The sequence below is a fragment of the Gnatocerus cornutus genome, chromosome 7 (assembly GCF_029298725.1).
Source record: "Gnatocerus cornutus isolate USDA-ARS CGAHR chromosome 7, icGnaCorn1.1, whole genome shotgun sequence".
Classification (NCBI taxonomy): Eukaryota; Metazoa; Arthropoda; class Insecta; order Coleoptera; family Tenebrionidae; genus Gnatocerus; species Gnatocerus cornutus.
In genome coordinates this window covers 1,228,286-1,245,447 of record NC_142239.1, presented here as the reverse complement: position 1 = coordinate 1,245,447, position 17,162 = coordinate 1,228,286, and the positions used below count along the sequence as shown (strand labels likewise).

General features: G+C 34.2%; 1 pseudogene; it reads left to right on the top strand.

Annotated features, from left to right (window-relative positions):
- The first annotated feature begins 834 nt into the window (after positions 1-834).
- On the top strand, positions 835-5,881 carry LOC148170604 (uncharacterized; annotated as a pseudogene).
- Positions 5,882-17,162: the final 11,281 nt, after the last annotated feature.

The following is a 17,162-nucleotide window of genomic DNA, read 5'->3' as shown; positions in this document are numbered from 1 at the left end:
ATTCATACTTGTTTTCGGCTGTCTCATTTTAGGTGTGGTTTAACATTTAAGGTGTGTTTAGGGGCAGGATCAAAACGAATAGTCACTCGGTTGGAGAGCGAATGTGGTTAGGTTTTGGGTAGAATAGGGTTTCTACGGTTTAGGTACATTCTCTTCCTGTTGCTCCTTGGGGAGGATTTAATTGTCACCTTAGCTCGCTGGGTCCGAGCTGAGTCTTTGACCTCATATTGTGATGATCCGGTCGATTTTTGGTGGCCGTCGTTTGACCCTTCGTGGTATTGTCTTTTCAAGAGAGTATTATTATGATTTTATTTAGTAGTTTTTTTTGACGAGAGGATCAAGCGCCCAACCTTTTAAGGTAGCTGCATAATTTAAAGTGTAGTCACAAGGGTGATCCAATCGCTCATAACAAATTTAATATTTTTGGGTTTTAGTAATTCGGGGAGAATATTAGGTTGAGAAGTATAAATTTCGCCAATACCTCACACTAAAAAATTTTGTAAAAATTTTTAACGAGAAAAGGGTGGGATTTATGTAACGGTACAAATTTTTTAGAGGGGATTTTTAGCGCTATTTTAAGTTTAGGGTTGTTAAGCTCTGTTGGTGGGGCTGGAAAATACGCCGACACTAAACTCTTGCGGGAGTAGAAGTCTCCCAAAGTAACACTACTTTTAGAGGTTCAGCATCATCCAGGAATCCTCCAGCGCTGAAACAATGCGTTTAGTTTTGGCTTAGTTGAGGAAGCTGTTTGTTGGAGCCAAGCAACCACCACATTCCTCTTTTTCCCGCTCCTGGGTGGCTGCCTGGACACCAGTCACCTCAGTTTTAGTGTCCATGTTTTTGGTTGTGTTCTTTTGGTTCCGTCTAGTTGTTTATTTCCGGTTCTCCCTTAGTTGTGTCGTGTTTTTGCGTTGTAAACATCATCTGTCATCTGAGTCAACTAGTTCTTTTGGATATGGAAGGTTGGTAGTACTGTCCTTCGTGACGTACTTCCCCTTTTTTATAGAAGTTTTCGGAGGGCGCTAAATGAGTACCGGATCGGCAGTCATCTTAGTTTTGGTACTCTAACAAGTGAGACGGTGGTGATTGTGGGTGCAGAAATCGGTGTTTATGTGAGCTATCCTTGTGGTTTTTGGAGATTTTTATACGGAGGCTCACTTGCGGCACAAGCCGGTTGTGATTTCTGCGGCCTAATTTTGGTTTTGTGATTTTTGGGAACACCACGTTTCACCCGCTTTGAAGCCGCCCTCCATCAAAGGCTTCTTCTTCTTTTCCTTCGCTTTTCCCCCTTCATCGGCTTCGCTCTGGTTTGGGACGAGCTACTTTTGCTACTTTTCCGTCATCGTGGGCATCCATATTCGTTCGTCGCTGTCCTAAGAACAACCCGGACTTTGCCGTCCTAGGAACGTTATTGCCAGGGACTTCGACGCCGTTGACTCCGAAACCGTTTACAAATCTAACCAATAAGTAGATAGTCGTACGACCGCACTTTTCGGTTGTAGTTTAATTTGGTTATTTTTTTGTAAGCATAATCTCGGTAGCGGTACTTTCATATGCTCGAGAATATCTGTTGCGCCCGTTGACAGCTGTCCGCGTGTGTCACATTCGCCGTAAGTTTGCCCAACGAGATTAGGTCCTTGTTTCTGACTTGTTATTAGTATTACTCATTTGGATATTATTGTTATTGTGTGCTAACTCATCCCGCTGGTGATAAAGTCACTGTATTGTTATTTCCCATCACCACTATTATTTTGTTTGGGTAGTTCCCTGGACTCGTGGTCACGCTTCAAACTCATGGCGCTCACCCTTCCATCTAATTGAACCCCCCCCTTCTTCACTGGAGTAGTCGTGACCGGGACCGCGAGGAAAGTTTGGTAAGGCTCGAGGAGCAAAAGTACGTTTACAAATTTGGACCGTGCCAGACGGCCTTAACACGAGAAACTGCAGAAGCATTGAAATTAACAGCAAAAAGTACGGCAGAATGTGTAAAATACTTATTAGAGGAAAGTGGATTTTTCTTTGTCTTGACTCGAGCGTCTAGCTCGGATGCTGTAGAATCTATGTTTAGCAATGTTCGGTTATGTAGAGGTTCGCAGAATGTTAGAAATGCTCGGCTCGAGCTGCACATTATGCAATTAAAAGGATAATCCAGTCAAGATTAGTAACAACTGCAGAAGCTGCTAACGTGTATGAAAATTGTGAGCACATTAGTAAAATCGGAAAAATTAAGCCAATACAGTCGTATCCAATACCCAATACAATCTATTGAATCAAATTTCGGATAATGTAAACAATGATAATTTAAACATTCTTCTCAACGAAATCAAATCACCTAGTTTAAAAGAATTATTGAAAGAAGAACCGAAGACAAATCTGGATCAAACGTTAAAAGAACTAAGAAAAATTACTAAAGAAAGAAATATTAAAGGTTACTCAAAAATGAAAAAAGCAGAATTATTACAAAAAATTGGTGAGCAATCTTTTGCAGTCGAAGATAGTTATTTTATAGAGTTTTCAAAAAAAAACCTAAAATTAAAATAATAGAAACAAAAGCTGAATACAGCAAAAAATGGAAGAAACGTAAAGTTTACTATAAAGTTATATTATTGAAAGACGAATAATCATCCGAGTCTGATCTTTCAGACTTAATTATGAAAAAAATTACGGTCATTAGAGAGGGTTTAAATGAAATGATTGAAATAGAAAAAAAGAAAACAAATTTCAAAGAAGGAGACTTATTAAATGTAGTAGTTAATCACAATGATATTTGGTCCCCTATTTCCACAGGGTTATCAAGAGCTTTTGAAATTAATAATTTATTAAACAAAATTCAAAGTATCTTAACTTCAAATCAAGATCTAGATATATACGGTTGTACATTTCATGTAGAAGTTGTTAATATCCCTAGAGGTGTTACTAACGCTAAAAGATTGTTAAATATTGTAACGTGACAATTTCGAGTTAAACGGGAAGGTGTTAGAAAGGGTTGATTTTCGTGACCTTTTGACGCCTGTAAATTATTGGTTGCCTATTTTAGTGTAGCCGCATGGCGAGTTACATTGTCCGTTACGAATTCTGCTCAATTATGTTAATAGTTACCAGTTTGTTAGGTACCAGTTCGGAGGTGACTGGAGGAATACGTTTGAGCCTCAGAATTTTAGCTGGAGGACTGTTACAAGTTCCTCGGGGTTGTCTAGGTTGCAACTTTTTAGTTTTCATCTTTGCTTCAACTTTTCTAACATCTATTTTCTTCCTTTTCACAACCACGTTAGCCTGCTTGGTGTTGATCGTGTCGTGGGTCGTTCTTCTTTTTGACCGCAACATCAACTACTACTCTTGCTATTTTTTTTTCTTGCGATTGTTTATTTTGTTCATAGTGTGCGTTGAGGTCTACGATTGATTGATGAATAATTTTCCAGCTGTTTACTTACCGTTGACTTCGTTTTGCTACTCTTTACGATCACTTTCATTCTTTGTTTTGATTCAAATAACCCCAAATTTTCACCTGTCAAGGGGTCACCTTCTCAATGACGAAATGTGACGTAGAGCCGAAGAAGCGATAGCAGCCATTCTGGTTCTGTAGTTCTCTTGCGTTTTAGATCTCGAGGCGTACGGTGCTCCAGAGTGTTTCGGTATTTTGGAATTTGGAGTGTGACTTAGTGGCCTTCTTGGTTTGATTGGCGCATTGGTATCTGGATTGGGTCACTAAGGTTCCTGGAGGCAACCGGAATTTGTCGGGTCTCGAGATCGAGTAAATCCACCACGACGTGAACCACGTGGAAAACTTTAAGGCCGCTTTCCATCGTAGTAAGTAAAGTATTTCAGTGTATTCATCTTCCTAAGGGTATTTTCCACCCTAGGGCCTTCTATTTTGGTTCTAGTCTGTTCTATTTGGTGCTGTTCTCCGTTTCGTTTTTTTTTTCCTCCCCTTTTGGTGGGAGTGCGAACTGGAAGTTCGAAACTGGATTGCGGCTGACCGTTTTGACCGAGCCGTACAACCTCTTCCCTGTTGGATTCGGGAAGGCTCACCACTCGGGAGCACCTAAAGGAGAGTCGGTAGGAGGAGCTGTAGGAGTCAAGGTCAGATCGTTTTATCCACGTTTTTGTTCGAGCCATCGTTTTGTTAATTTGCTTTCTGTAGGAGTTTACGGCTTCACCGTAACCGTCCTTGTTAATTGTTACTTGTAATTAGTAGTTGGAAGATTACAGCTTCACAGTAATCAACCGTTTTACATTTTGTCATTTTTTTTGTTTTTTTTTTATTATTTGTACAGACGTTCTTGTAAGTCGGGACCCGGTAATTGGGAGTTGGTACGATCGAATTGTGGCGCGGATTTTCGGTGTGCCGTCGGCTTGCGCAATCGTCGTAAATCTAACAGCAACGATTGCCGGTGTAAAGACGACGTCTTTGTTTTTCCTATATTTTTTTATTTAGGTTTTATTAGTGTTTTTTTTAATATATTCGTTCCTGATTAGTATTCTCTTCGTTTTTTTTTTTCTTCTTCGTTCGGGTAAGCTACACCGAGTACTTGGATCCGGGTACTCGCAAGTCGTAGCCGGAGGATCCTGGCGCCCTCAAGATTGTCGGGTCGGTGAGTTTTAACGAACCCACCCAGACTGAGCTACCGGCGTAATTTTGTCACCAGCCGGCCCGAGCGACCGATTTTGCAGTTTTGTGTGTTTTTTTTTGCGTGACAATATAACAGAAGACTCACGAACAAAGAAAAGTATAACACAAATTAAAAATAAAGATAGATTATGTTGTCCAGGGGCTGTTATTGTTGGATTAATTTATCATACAAACATTATACTAGGCAAAGAATATAATGATAATGCATTAAAATATATAAGAATGGGGAGAAATTTACAATCAACTTTAGCTCAAGAGCTTGGAGACTATAATAAAAATTATTTTACCTTAGATGATATTGCCAATATAGAAAAAGTATTAAATATTCAAATAAAAGTCGTCGCAGCGGAATGCTTTAATTCCATAATATATTCGGGGGCTGAAAAAGATATAAAAATATATTTTTATAAAATTGGAAATCATTTTGATACAATTGACAGCTTTCTATGGTCAATCTAACTATTGTAAAAAATATGACAAACCACATCAAAACAAAGATAAACATAAATGCAAAACCAAGGATAAAATATGCATAATGTGTATCAAATCTAATCACAAAGAAGACCCTGAATCTTTGATTCATCATGAGGTTTTGCTGAATTCGGGCTTTATGATTTGGGCGAAGCCCTCATGACCAAAGAGAATTCTGCTAGAAGAATATATTGCGAAAAATGCAATCGATACTGTTTTAACCAAGAATGTTTAGAAAATCATTTTGAGGTTTGTGAAAGATGCTTAAAGTGTAATAAAATACTCAAAAGAGGCGATAAAATGGTTGACGAAGGTAAAAAAATGATTGAAGAAGGAAATAGATTAATTTGTACAAAAACAAAAATGATCCAAAAATGTAATAAAATCATTAAAAGAGGTAATAAAATGATAAAAAAATGTAACAAAACGATAGAAGAGGGTAGTAAAGAACATAAATGTGGCTGGGAAAAATGTAGAAATTGCCATAAAGAGGTTGAAATACTTAAACATAAATGTTATATGCAATGGACTCGGTAAAAAGGTGGAATCTATCAAACAAAAATAAAAGACGGTGGTGACGAATACAAAGTAAAAGGATGCCGAAACTGTAGTAAAAAAGGTTGTACTAACTTTTCCTGATAAAACAAACATAAGAGTAAAATCTCACATTTATCAATGTAAAGAATGTAAAAATTGTGTTAAAATACCAAGAACGAACGAAAACGGTTATCAATGTCTTAATTGCGGATGTTCATTTGATACAACTAAATGCTCTTAGACACAAAAATATTTATTCTAATTTAGTTATAGCTGAGAATTTTTACGGTAATGTTGACTCTTTTAAGACTAACAAAGATTTCTGTAAATGGTTAGTTTCTAGAGATCATAAAGGATACACAGCTATTGCACATTATGGAAAAGGTTATGATTCTTACTTTATTCTAAAATATTGCGTTGAAAAGGGTATTAAACCTTTCTGCATATACAGGGTCCGGCAACACTTGTGTCCACCCCCAAAATCGTCTTTAATTTTAAAGTTACAATTTTGAAAATTTGCATACGCTTGTAGTTGACAAAGCTCAAGAAGCTGACGCAAAAATTTGTTTTTTGTCACAGTTTGTTTGGCGTCGCGACGCCTAAGAAGTATAATTTTTAGCGATTTTTGAGTTCTTGCGGAAATATTCGCGATTTAATTTTTTTTTCAACATAACTATGATACAAATATTTGAGTTTTTATTTTAAATCTAATGCAAATTGGGTTTAAAATTTGCGAAAAAACGCTGTTTTATCAAGTTAGTTTTCAAAATTCTGACAGCGCAGTGGCAAACTACGTTCATACCAAAATTTCACAAGTCACTTCATTCTATCTTATAAAGGTTAATTTTGATTAACACGGGCATGTTGCACTTTATGGACACCAGAAATCGTTAATTTACATCGACAAAGTGACAATTTCACCAACTAAGACTTTTGTTACAATCTAAAGCGAGCCAAAGGATAGATGTCATTTGTGACACAAGATGTTGACAGATGGGTGTAAACGTAGTTCCCAATTTTGACGTAATGAAATTGGAAACTAACTTGATAAAACCGCATTTTTTTCTCAAATTTTGAAGACAATTTGCATTGAATCTAAAATAACAGTTGACATATTTTTTACACATTTATATTGAAAAAAAATTAAATTAGGGGTTGATATCACAAACTCTCACAATTAACTAAAAATTACATTTTTAAGGCGTCGCGACGCCAAAACTATCAGTGATACAAAACAAATTTTTGCGTCAGCTTCTAGAGCTTTGTCAACTGTGAGCGTATGCAAATTTTCAAAATTTTATCTTTCAAATTAAAGACGATTTTGAGGGGGACACAAGTGTTGCCGGACCCTGTATAATGGATCTAAAATAATGTTAATGGAAATAAAATCAATCAATTTAAGAATTATTGATAGTAGTAATTTTGTTCAAGGACCTTTAAAAAACTTCCCCAAAACATTCGGTCTAAACGAACTTAAAAAAGGTTATTTTCCACATTTTTTCAGTACAACAGAAAATTAGAACTGTAGTGGAAAAATACCAAATACAAAATACTATATGGTGTTAATTCTATGAAAATAAAAGATAGGGAAGAGTTTTTAGAATGGCATAAACAAAAAAGAAAAGGAAATTATTTGTTTGATTTTAAAAATGAACTTCATGATTATTGTAATTCTGATGTGGATATATTAAGAGGATGTCTTGGATTAAGAAAACAATTTCTAAAAATAGCTAACATAGATCCTTTTAGATACATTACTATTGCTGGTGTTTGTATGGCTATATATAGATCAAAATATATTAAGAAAGATACAATTGCAGTTGTTGATAAGCTGAAAAAAGATAAATATTCTCAACAATCAATTTCTTGGTTGAATAGTTTTCATAATCCAAAAATAAAACATGCATTAAACGATGGTGAAATGAGAAAATGTGGATAAAAAGTTGATGGCTTTGATCAAAAAACTAATACAGTTTATCAATATCACGGTTGTTTTTGGCATGGTTGTACAAAATGTTATAGTTCAGATTTTATTAATAATAAGAATAAAACAACTAAGGAAGATCTTGATGAGCAAACAATAGAAAGAAGCGCGCAAATAAATTAGCTGGTTATAATTTAATAGAAATGTGGGAATGCAATTGGATTAAATCTAAAGAATATAAAGAAGAAATGAAACAAATTAAAAGCAAATATAAAGAAATTAAAGAACTTAATCCTAGAAATGCATTCTTCAGTGAAAGAACTAATGCTTCAAAACTGAAAGTTAATGCAAAAAAAATAAAATATATAGATATTTGTAGTTTATATCCAACAGTACAATGTTATGATGATTATCCAGTTGGACATCCAACTAAAATATTCAAATCTCTTACATATAATTCAAAATGGTATGGTTTAATAAAATGTGCAATTTTATTACCAAGAGGTTAGTGTCAGCCTGTTTTACCTGTTAAAAATAAAAGGAAATCTGGCGATGAAAAACTAACATTTCCATTATGTCAATTGTGTGCAAAATTAAATAATTCGTGGATCACGTCCACTCATGAGGGTCGAGGGCCGAATCAAAAAGATAAGTGTACTCATACGGAATCTCAAAGAATTATCAGAGGAACCCGGTGTACAAACGAAGTAAAAAAAGCAATTGAAAAAGGATACAAAATAATAACTATTGATGAAGTTTGGCATTTTGAACAAAAATCGAGTTATTTGATTAAAGGATATGTAAAAGCATTTATGAAAATAAAGTTAGAGACAAGTGAATGGAGAAATCATTTTGAATCAGAAGAAGAATATACACTTGGGTGCCTAGAAATCGGCCCACTCAATACTTTTGAGTTCAACTAAATGTTAGTAGAAAATGCCAGTCAAATTTAAAAAGGAACTTATGATATTTAAAAATACGTTTAATATGCTTGGAGTTGAACATAAATTTATCAAGGGTGCTTATTCTTAATGTTGCGGGCCAACCGAAAACAAAAAAAACCGCCTATTTAGTAAATGTCATGTAAAAATTTTGACTAAGGTAAATTGGTTGTTTTGGTTTGATCACCTCCGAATTGTGTCGAATCAATGCATATTACACCCGAAAAAGCCGCCCAAGTGGTTATTTTAACCCAAAACGGACATAGCCAACGAGATGTTGCTACACGACTGAATTTGACACGTGGAGCGGTTCGAAGGACTTGCAGACGATATGAGGAGACTGGATCCTTTCATCGCCGACAAGGAACAGGCAGAAAGCAATGTACAGAAGAACGCGATTATCGCTTTATTGTATCAGCGTCATTAAGAAACCGTCGACTTAATGCGGTTCAACTGCAACACCAGCTCCGTGAGGTACGAGGAGTAAATATTAGTCGATGGACAGTAAGACGAAGACTAAAGGAACAAGAACTGACCCCTAAAAGCCCTGTAACTGGTCCAAAACTGACCCCAGCCCACCGTCAACGCTTACGTTTTGCACAGTGGGGGTCTGTTCTTTTTTCCGATAAGACCAAGATATGTCTTCATGGCAGCGATCGAAGAAAGAAAATTTACCGGAGACCAGGAGAACGATTTGCAGACTGCTGCATTGAAGAGAGGGTCGCCTACGGAGGTGGTTCATGCATGATCTGGGGTGGGATATCTATAGAAGCAAGGACAGATCTTGTTTTCATTACCAGGCCTGTCCGTGGTGTGGAGAAAGGAGGCTTAAGAAGCACTAGGTACATTGAAGAGATCCTAGCAGTTCATGTGGTACCTAACGTCGATTTTATTGGAGACAATTTCATCTTTATGCACGAAAATGCAAGACCACATGCTGCTAAAATTGTCCAAGATTACACTTCTGAAGTGGATTTTCGGGTTATGGAGAGTTCAGACTTAAACCCTATAGAACATGTATGGGATGAGCTGAAAAGAGCATTCGTTCTAGGATTTATGTCCCAACATCGCTTTCAGAGCTCATTATTGCCGTAGAAGAAGAGTGGCTATACATTCCACAAGAAACCATTTCAAATTTGATAAGGTCTATGCCTAATCGTATGCAAGCTGTCATAAGCGGTAATAAAGTGGTGACTGGCATCATTCATTTCATTATATGGTTTTTAAATTAAGACAGCGATAATTTGAGTAAATGCTGGCTTTTGTTGAGCAGTATTAAATCATCTTTCAATCAGCATCTTTTTTTTTTCAAATTGTCAAGCTAGTTTCTGACAAAAAGCAGTTTAAAGTGGTAGGTGGGCCGATTTCTATGCACCCAAGTGTAGAAAAGCCGTAAAAGAAAATCTAGGTATTGAATTGGGTAAAATAAAAAATAATCCAGGAAAGACAGCTGTTGCAAAAGTCTGCTTAAATTCCTTATGGAGTAAATTTGGTCAAAGACAAAATATGGGCGCAACAAAGTATGTTACAGATATTAAGAGATTTTATGAAATTTTATTAGACGACAGACTTGAAAATATACATATCAATGAATTAAACGAAAATATGTTATAGTTTGTACGGTGAGAGATTAAATGACAGAAAAGTCACTATATGTACGCGATAAAAAGTGTTCCATACGCGCGAAATTTAAAATAACAAACTAACCCCAGTTACTGATAACCCTGTCAACCCATTTCGCGTAGAAATTTAGTGTTTTTAGTGTATTTTGTAGCATAATTTGCTACCAACCTATATGTCAACTGTCGAAATCTCCCAATCTCTCAACGGATAAACTATACAAATTGATTACAAGTGTAAAGGTTGCTATTTAGAAAATGATTTCAATACTGACTGCTTTAACAACTGCAAATGCTAGACTAAGATTGTACGAAATGTTAATTAGGAGAAAGTGTAGTATATTATGATACAGATAGCATTGTATACATAGAAAATGGCAAAAACACTGTTAAAACAGGATGTTTATTAGGAGATTGGACCGATGAATTAGGTAAGGACGTATGGATTGCTGATTGGGTATCAACAGGTCCAAAAAGGTATAGTTATAAAACTAATATAGGTAAAGTTGTTTGTAAAATAAAAGGATTCACATTAAACTATGAAACGTCCGAAACGATTATTTCCGATAAGATGAATAATATTTTAGAACACAAAGACAGTAAAATCAACACAATATAATTGAATTACCAGAGATACTAAAACTAAAGAACTTTTAAATAAAAACAAAGAAATTTGGTTTTGTTTATGACAAGAGAGTTATTCTAGAAAATATGGTACAAAACCGTTTAGATTTTAATTTAATTTAAATTAATAATGTATAATTTATTATATTATCTAATTGGAAAAATTTATTTAACAAACTATAGTTTTGAAATTGATTAAAAACTTGTTGATAAATTGAAAGAGTTGAATGAATCAGCCAAGCTTCATGAGGCCAGGAATTGTTTATTTTTTTAATATTGCCATGTTGCACATATCTGATATTCATTCTCCTATTGAAGGAATATTAGAAGAAATTAAATCAAGTGTCGTACTAATAATGGTAAGTATGTAAATTATACATATTAACTGTGTTTATTTACCGAACCGAGAAGTTTGTGAAATTCATATCATATGCAACACAGTTTACAAATCTTAGAGCAAATATTTTTTACATTTTAATTTGTTGGATGTTGGCCACACTAACTGTCAATTTATGCTGTCAACTTAAAGTGTTTTTGTTTTGTGTTGCACTGTTGCAGTCTGCAGTAGGAAGATAATATTACTATCGCCGCTAGAGTTTTTTGGGATCAAATAAAAAAGCAAGGTATGTTCCTTTCTTGTTAATGTTTTTAGGAAAATGTATTTTGTCTTTTCGAATAGATGGTCAGATTAAGACGATCAAGTAACATGAGTGTGTTAAAAAATGGTGTCATTAAAATCGAAAGTTATAAACAAACAGAAACGTGGATCGGACTGTTAAAAACCGCCATTTGCATCAATTCCACAAATCCCATTTATGATGGGTTTTACAATAAAGAAGATATAATAATATACGATACAGGCACCTCCCAATTTTCCGTTCACCGTGGACCCAAACGAATGCTCTTAAGGCTCTGTCCTACCCCGGCCGAAGTGCATAGGAAATAGCGCAAAACGCCATTACTTTTTACGGCCACAAATTAAGAGTTGGAGTTTTGATTTTTTTTGTACGTGTAGATAATATCGAAATGTACACGGGAAACTCTTTGATTTTCAAAAATTTCTTATAAATTCATTTAAAAAAAATGAAAACTGAAAAAACGCCATGTCGTTTTACGGGCACAGTTTTAGGAATTTTTGCTTGAACTACGACTCGATAGATGAGGAATTTTATTCTACATCCGGGAAACTCCGTGGTTTTTTCCCCACATGAACAGTTTCTTTAGAAAAAAATAAAATTTCATGTAAAAATGATTCCCAATTTACAAAAAGTCGGCAACCAACACTTCAATGTTGCCATGATTTACAGCCCCTCACAACAGGGGGTCTCTAATCCTAATCACGATTCGACGACTACAACTCGGCCGACCGGCGATTGACCATTGGGACCCCAACTTTATACCTACTTCTTACCAAGAATTGAAGACATCTGAATATAATAACATTTTAACCCTCATGCAAGATTTCTAAAAATAAATTTTAAGACATTTTGTCGACATTTTAATAATTAGATTAACGATTGCAAATGATTTTCAATCGATAATACAATTAAAAAGCAGTGACTTCTGAACAGTTTCAGAACCTTTTTTTTCTCACTTGAGTGTAGTATTTTGAGTTTAGATTTAGTGCAATCAAACTCATCTTTGTTGACAAAAAATTCGCTTTTGACTCTTGAAGTAGACCTCAATTAATAACTTGCATTACAACATTACATTTAAACAGTCTATTCTATATAGGGCAACGGATTAATTGCATTTCATACATTGATTGTTATGCATTTTATTGCATATTTGGCCATGTGGTCCTTTGCCGCAAGCAGGGTGGAATGTTTTCTCAAGTAGCCTTAAGACCAAAAAGGTCAGCACCGAGTTGTCTCCCATACATGACTGTCAGGTTAAAATAAAAAGATTAGACGATTGAAAGCTTTTTAGCGCTCCCATAACTATTTGATTTTTAGATACCAGCATAGCTCTATATTGTTACTTCTGTGTTTTGGCAATTTCTCCAACTTTGTTAAAATAATTACCCAAAACATGATTTTACATTTTCAATGATTTCTTTATACATATCTCAAATTGTGTTACTGTAGCAACTTTTTAAACTTTTCCAAAATGATGAAAACATTCATGGAGGTGGACATTTGTTCTCAATTTTTGAAATATTTAGTTGTGCCAAGATATGTTATTTTTTATTTTTTCGTGATGCGTATAAATGTATAGTTTTTTGACGTCCACGTATAAAAAGTAAAAACAAATTAGTGTTATAGTTTAATACACCAGTATTACTTAGAATTCTTCTAGATCGATGGATATCTTTCATAATTTTGAAACTCACGTTAATATAAGTAGCTGATGGCAAAAGTACAACAACACAAATTTTAATAGCTATTTGTGTATTAAGAGCGTAAAAATTTACATGGCCGATTGAAAGAGACAAAAAGTCTAATGTTGCGCGACAACCTCTCGAAAACGGCAATTTGAATTTGCACTCGAAATACACACAATATTTTTTCTACAATCTTGCATTTTCCGCGATTATTTGCGATTATTTCTGCGATTTGGCATAAGCGATTTATCGAAAAAAAAAATCGTGATCGAGTGTTTTTTCAATTTTATAAAAAAAATTGTAGCTCTAGAACATATTCTTTACCCAGCTGTAATATTTTGTGTTATTCGGAAGTACCCAAATATCTATTTTAAAATTTGGTAGAATTGATTTTATTAAATACCCGCGGATTCGTTGAAACACAAGAAATGACAAGATGAACTAATATCTAAATCTAATTTATTTAAATTTATTATCAATTAAAACACTGCGTGACAAAGTTTTAGAAGCCAAAAAACTGTTATGTTCTAGAGGTAGCCCACCTTTTGATAAAACATATGCCGGTAACCGCAAGTCACCACCAAATTTTATATTTAATTTTAAAAGTAAAATTTTATGACTTTGTAAGTTTTAAACATTTTTGTTTACAAAATAAAAGTATAAATACAATAAATTTAAAACTATTGTGAAAAAATCGAATTTTGTAATAAAGAGTAAAAAAATTGTATCAAAGTTGGCGGCTAAACAAGTTATGATTTGCATATAATTTTTTTTAATTTTAGTTTTTTTATGTGTATTTTAAATATTGATAACCATACATACATTAAAATCATAAGTAAAATAGAAAAAGAATCTCTTTTCTATGATTTTTTCAACTATTTATGTTAAAAATTGTGAAGGTTTTGAGGTAAGGATGTTCTTTGGGTATGTACTTTGTTTGGATTCCATAACACATTCAAAATTAATTTGAATTTGTCGCAGTGTAATTTTGAAAATAAAATTGTGATGGTACACATTTTTAACGAAACATTTTTTACTTGAAATTTAAAGTTTATTAGATGATGCCATCATTTATTATTTCTCTTTATTTTTCATTTATTATTTTCGAGAGACATAATATTTCGAAATCGGGAAAACGTTCGAAACAAACTCCAAAGCAAGGCAAATTCATCTGCCTGGTTTATTGCTGAACTGTGGTAGAAAATATGCTAATTTTACAGACGATTTTCACCCTTATGGATGATTGGCATGTGTCAAATGGTTAGTATGTTGGGTTGCATATTTTTCAAAACACGAATTTTAGTTGAGGGGTAGAACAGCCTTAACGTTTGGTTCCCAATCCACCAAAGAACAGTTTAGAAGATATATTAAGTAAGAAAAGTTTCTCTACTATTTAATTTATAACAGTTAAAACCGTTTAACAAACCACAAGGAAAAAAATATTTATTAAATAAAGTAATGTGAATTTAAAGTTAGCATTATAGTATTAAAAATAACATCTTGCGTTTGTTATAACCCATATAATACAAACTGTTTTTTTTTTGCAGTAACACAGAAGGGATTGAGCCTCCTCCCCCGTCCCCAGTCTCATCGACTATTCCATCACCCCCATCGAGCTCGCCCTAGAAATTGTCATGATTTATTAAAAACATTATAATTTTTATGTTGACTAAAACAAATATTTTAAAAAAGTTTGTTAGAATTTTGTTATTATTATAGAGGAATCATAATAACAAACGTTTCGCTGAAGTGACTCAACAAAAACAGAGGCAAAAGTGCGAATTTTAAGTGTTTTCAAAAGTAAATTCGCTTTGCTCATAAGGACTTGTCCAAATTCGTTTGGCCGAAACCGTATTTATTTTTGTGCTGAAGTGGCTCTATAAAAAAACTGAGCAAAAAAGGCAAATTTTAACTTTTAATTAAGAAGGCTGTTAAAATAGGGGTAAAGTGCTTAAAAAACAAAGTACATATTTCGAAGAGCATGTGGCCCAATACATTTTTGGTTGATAAAACAAGATATTTTTCTTAAAATTTTGACTTTTTTAAAAAAGGGTGACTTCGAAAAACCAGGCAAATTTTATAAAAATTTTAACTTTTCAAACCAGGCTAAAAGCATTAAAAATGTGTTGTGTTCTGAGGGGGCCTTACTAGTAGTATTAAACGTAAACAAGAGGTTCGTTCCCAAACAGTGGGACCCAAAATTCAAATCATTGTAGCTCATTTTTATTGTCCAAAACCAAAAATGATATAAAGACTTTTTACTCAGTTTATCAACATCTATATACGTTTTAAGTATGGCAGCGATAACCCCAAACACCCTGTATGTGCATCTACTAAAGTCATAATGAATGAATAATGAATAACAAACAATTTTCAACTGACAAAATCATGAAAATAAGCCATCAACAGAAAATAAAAAATGTTTTCCAAAAAACTATAGAAACTGTCACACTCAATTGTAACAATAACAACTTTATTTAGCGCTTTGTACATTATCGAAATCATTCGATTATTCGACTTTCCAATAACTTCCACGAAAAGTGCGTTACTCGAAGCAGCTAGACCACTCGATACGCTCGCGCTGGAAACTTCCAAAATCTTCTCGTAACAATATAAAAGATGGCTTTTGTCGCAAATGTTGTGATGACTATTAATATGGGTATTACTCGCGTCGAAATTCAAGTTTAAAAAGGAAGAATTTCAATAACACCTTCAATTTTAATGGACATCGTATACCAAGGCAAAACTTAATTGACCTGGATAATACAAGAATAAGACTAAAAATCTACGTTGCACTCCAAATAGAACTACAGTTTGATTCTGATGATGACAAAGATCATTTCATTACAGCAACAGGGGATTTAAATTTATCGTAAGAAAAACCCAACGAAAATTTAATTTTAACTATGTTAATAGTTTTACTCCTGCAGATCTTTAGGCGAGAACAACCTATGAGAAGATTGAATTAAATTTTGTACTTATTTTATTAGGTACATATCGATTTGGCAATAAAATAATGAAAATGTAGATAAAGTTTCATGTATGTGGGGATGAAAGTTGATTATTAATGAGGTTTAATGAGACTTTGAATTTCAGAGGATCTAAATTTTACCGAGGTTCAAGCAAAAAGTACATGTAACAGTTATTTATAGTAACCTCAGTTGACATATACCTAGTAAACATTTTATGGCTTAAGTCAAACCACCCATAGAAATAAAACTGGGTGTTGTAAACTGCAGCCGACAAAGTCCTAGGTAGAGACTCGACCGATGGTTGAATAGGCCCGCATTCATTTCGTGCTCGTTTATGGTCTCCAATCGCAAGGATTAGTACTGCCCGGCCCTCTGATAATGTGGCCATAAAATTTACTAGGTATATGTCAACTGAGTTTACTATACAGTGTCCAAATTTGCTGACATCACATTGACAGCAGTTGACACCATAGCAACGAAATCTAAGACAACTATATTTATATAATTTTAATTTTTATTATTGTTTATTATCATGCTTTATTGTTGCCCTTAACTTGTAAAACGATCATACCGCCCTAGATGCTTAAATAACTATTGCGTGTCGGAAACCAATCGTCAAAAAAAAAATTTGTGCGGATTGTAACGTATGATCCCACATAAGTTATGCCGAGAAAAAGCTCTATTATGAGCCCACTACTCCGGTTGATCTGGAAGATGAAAATGTGTTGAAAAATCTCGTAGCTATTATCTGACCTGACCTCGACTATGTGTGACATGAAAAAATAGATTAATGAGGTACTATCCGAGAAGAAAAATCTTCGCAAAGAACAACTTTAGTTCATCAATCCCACTGAAATTTCGAGGAAGCAGCTGAGAGAATGCGACGTGGAAGTAATATCATTATTAGCGGTATAGATGAAAACGAAGGAGTCTACTCTAGCGCAAAAACGCAGATCTGCAAACTATAAGTGTAAACTGCATTGTCACAAAAATTCTGCTTGTTGAAAGTAATGCTAATGCGTTAATAACATCTGTCGTCAGCTTGGGTAAACGAAATACCACACGTCTTCACCAAAAAAATCTTGCGTTTCAAAAACAATTTAAATTCAATAGAGTTCTCT